The sequence below is a fragment of the Triticum dicoccoides genome, chromosome 1A (genome assembly GCF_002162155.2).
Source record: "Triticum dicoccoides isolate Atlit2015 ecotype Zavitan chromosome 1A, WEW_v2.0, whole genome shotgun sequence".
NCBI classification, from domain to species: Eukaryota; Viridiplantae; Streptophyta; class Magnoliopsida; order Poales; family Poaceae; genus Triticum; species Triticum dicoccoides.
In genome coordinates, this window is record NC_041380.1 from 64761483 (window position 1) to 64765415 (window position 3933).

Here is a 3933-nt window from a genome sequence, read left to right on the forward strand (position 1 = left end):
CCACTAGGATGCGTGCTAAGAAAGATTGCTTTATAAAAGCGTGTTCTTGTAGTTTCCATGATAATAAAGATGAAGATCTAAAAGTTATTGATGTGTCCCCTATTAAATCTTTGTTTTGCAATATGAATCTTGATAATGATGGGACTGAACATGATCCACCTTTACCTAGACGGCGCTCCAAAAATTCAGAATCTTTAGATCTTGATGCTAAAATTGTTAAAAGTGGGATTGAAGAAGTCAAAACTTTAAATATTAATGAACCCACTATTTTGGATTTCAAGGAATTTAATTATGATAATTTCTCTTTGATAGATTGTATTTCCTTGTTGCAATCCGTGCTAAATTCTCCTCATGCTTATAGTCAAAATAAAGCTTTTACTAAACATATCGTTGATGCTTTGATGCAATCTTATGAAGAAAAACTTGAGTTGGAAGTTTCTATCCCTAGAAAACTCTATGATGAGTGGGAACCTACTATTAAAATTAAAATTAAAGACCATGAATTCTATGATTTGTGTGATTTAGGTGCCAGTGTTTCCATGATTCCAAAGACATTGTGCGATTTGTTAGGTTTCCGTGATTTTGATGATTGCTCTTTAAACTTGCATCCTGCGGATCCCACCATTAAGAAACCTATGGGAATAATTAATGATGTTCTTATTGTTGCAAATAGGAACTATGTGCCTGTAGGTTTTATTGTTCTTGATATCGATTGCAATCCTTCATGTCCTATTATTCTTGGTAGACCTTTCCTTAGAACGATCGGTGCAATTATTGATATGAAGGAAGGAAATATTAAATTCCAATTTCCATTAAGGAAAGGAATGGAACACTTTCCTAGAAAGAAAATTAAATTACCTTATGAATCTATTATGAGAGCCACTTATGGATTGCCTACCAAAGATGGCAATACCTAGATCTATCCCGATTGTGCTAATGTGAGCCCGAGCTCACAGAGTCCCGGAATCTGTACCGCATGAATATCTCGCGATGTGCGCTGCTGTCAGTGTGGGCCTAGATGTTATCCAGGATTATGTTGTAATTATTAACGCATTGGCCCACATGTGTGCCAGCCCATTTGTTATGCCGTCAGGAATGCTTGACGCGGACCAGGAATACCTGCACGTTATGAGCCGCGTCGATTGAGATTCTGGGCTAACGCCGTCAATTACATTCAATGCATCCACCCGTTGGACCTTCCAACCTCCTCCGTCACGTTCCTCATCTACATAAGTCCACCCATCCACCCGATCTCTCTCCCAGATCCAACCAGATTCTGATTCCACCCATTGTTAGCTCCAACGCTTCTTAGGCATGTCCTCATCTTCCTCCACCGCAGGCCATGACGAGATCTTGCCTCTAGTGCCCTGCAGGGACTTCAAGGACCGGGTGTACACTTGGGTTGCTCGGAGCGGTGTAAACGGCGGTCGTCGATTCTACAAGTGTGTCAATAGGGATGAAAGTTTTATACACAAAATCGTTTTTTCGTGGATTTCTTGCTGGTCAGCTGGATTCATGCTTTCTAATCTTTCTGCATCTCTTAATTCATTCTAATTTTTGCAGAAGGGGCTGTGTGGATACATGCGTTCCAGCGAGGAGTTCCAGGCTGAGCTGAGCAACCGATTGCTGCAGATCCGGCTGCAGTGCCTCATCAGGCCGCAGCTTACAATCACCGGAGAGCTAGATTAGGAGAACCAGAGGAGTGGAGACGTGGCACTTGCCAACACCGAGCATTTAGATTCCAAGCTATTGCTTCGTCTCGAAGCTGCGTGGGAGGTTTTGGAAATTTCTTTGAGTACATCGGATCGATGACGGTCATCATCCGTCTGACCATGTCCCAGAAAAGTACCATCCAACCTTCGGGTCGCCGCACAGGTGTGAAGAACTGAAAACAGGAAAGAAGTTGGAATCGTGTCTATGCTGGGACCATTGAAAACTAGCCTTGTTGTAGAACCCTGGTGCGAAATGTAACAAGGATGAACCTACGTGATCGTACCATCTGTGGTGAGGTGATGTCATACTTGATATCATCAGCTCCCAGTTGCTTCTGAATGCACACACTGTGAACATAGTCGGAGTCTGACAGCACAAGAGTCTGCAAATGAAATAGTTTGGAAAGACAATGGTGTGAGTACATTGCCACATAGTTCCATCAAAATTACAAGCGTGCACGATGCTCACTGAGAAGTTGGGCTCGAGTGGGTGCCTCCATGATAAATACGGGGATTCTTGATCTGCTGCTTGGTCAGCCTGAGAATATCATCGTAGGATAACTGACAAGAGCTCATGGTCAATTGCCGCCTCGCCTGCGAGCTGTTCTTTCAAGGCGACACCTGATATCCGTATGAACCTTGGATGCTCGTGAACAAGGCAGTTGCTGCAATGAGCATGTGGATGTATGCCAGAAAGGTCAGTAGGGATGAGAAAAAAAGTATATGTGATGAAAATGTAGATCAATTGGGAAAGTACTGATGTGCAACTATCTGAGCATTCAGTAGTACCTGGTAAGATGTTTGCGAGGCGCGGAGGTGAAAAGTCAGATAGAAGTTGCGACACAGCAGGCTGAGGGGGATACGGAATGACCCCCCTAGTCCACGGATCTCTTTGGAACCCAGGCCTGTGTACATATTTTCGGCCAGGAAGCTCTTTTTTCCTCGCACCGAACACAGTAGTGCTCCCATCATTTGGGAGGTCGATGAAGAGCTCACTAATTGCCTTAAGGGTCTGCTTCACAAATGATAAAATTTGCTCGGTAATTATAGACAACAAACCTTCATCGGTCCGCTGCCTCTTCTCCTGCTGGCAGGGGGTTGTTTCCTCATGGAGTCTCCGTACAGTTGAGGTGCCAGCAGGTGCCAGCTGTATGAACGAACATTCGTGTTTAGTTTGTTGCATCTTGGCAGGTAGCACTGGCTGTATCGTGCCGAATGGATCAACATGACGTGTACTTACCAGAGCATGCTGACATGTCAAGCCGGACACCAGGGATTTTAGGACCGGCCGGTGTCTTGAATACAACAGGTTGGGCACCAATGTTCAGATCAACAGCTCTAGCTGGGCAGTCGGTAAAACCCCTTGCAGTGCAACATATGCACCTCTTGCTAATCGCATCCATTAGTTTGTCTACGAACTTAATCATATCGGCTTGCACATTAAAGCGGGCAGTATTGATTTCACGTTGGCACCTTGCAATCTGCTCCTTCAGTAAGATGGAGATGACATCCGATGCCTGCAGGTAAGGAAGCAGAAATAGATATGAGAGAACGACATACCCTTATGCAGCCTGTACCAGTGGTGTAAGAGACATGGTGTATGGGAAGAAACTTAGCAAGCAATGAAGTCTGGAAAGAAAAAATTGCAATAAGGACGCTCACGAACATTGGATATCGCCTGTGTATTTGCTGCGCAAAGTCGACTGGACCGAGTGCATGGGTCGCTGTTTGGAGACCCATTGCCGGAGCTGCTGATGTTGAAGATCCCTGCACTGCTGCAGCCAACAATTCGGTGTCGTCCCTGGGTGGCGGACTACCATTCCTGCGAGCTGATGGTTGGTTGCTAGGTTCATACTCCCTCCGTCCGAAAATAGTTGTCATCAAAATGGATAAAAAAAGATGTATCTTAAACTAAAGTACGTCTAGATACATCCCCTCTTATCCATTTTGATGACAAGTATTTCCGGACGGAGGGAGTACAAGCTACGACCATCGAGCCATCGCATTTCCAACTAGTTTACTAATTTTACTTCTGTCCCAATTCTAAAACAAGCGAACAAGATTCAGGCTTCCCCATGGTATGCATGACCATAAATTACTCCAGTCTAATTCTACAATTCCATACCTGCGTGTCCACTCAGGTGTCTTCGGATCAATCTGATCGATTGAGTTTTCTGAAGCCTGTGGCTTGTCTCCACTTCCTGCCTGTGCTATGGCCGAC

The 3933-nt window shown here is 44.6% G+C and overlaps 1 long non-coding RNA gene across 4 annotated transcripts; it reads right to left on the reverse strand.

Annotated features, from left to right (window-relative positions):
* Positions 1-1409: 1409 nt before the first annotated feature.
* LOC119363418 lies at positions 1410-3933 on the reverse strand. Of its 4 annotated transcripts, none has more exons than XR_005173957.1 (7): positions 3838-3933; positions 3379-3541; positions 2953-3229; positions 2502-2859; positions 2182-2377; positions 1997-2095; positions 1410-1885 (listed from the first exon to the last, which is right to left on the reverse strand). It is a non-coding gene; the product is annotated as an uncharacterized LOC119363418 (long non-coding RNA). The 4 variants fall into 4 exon arrangements; XR_005173956.1 differs by having other exon boundaries at positions 3379-3755; XR_005173954.1 differs by having other exon boundaries at positions 3379-3927.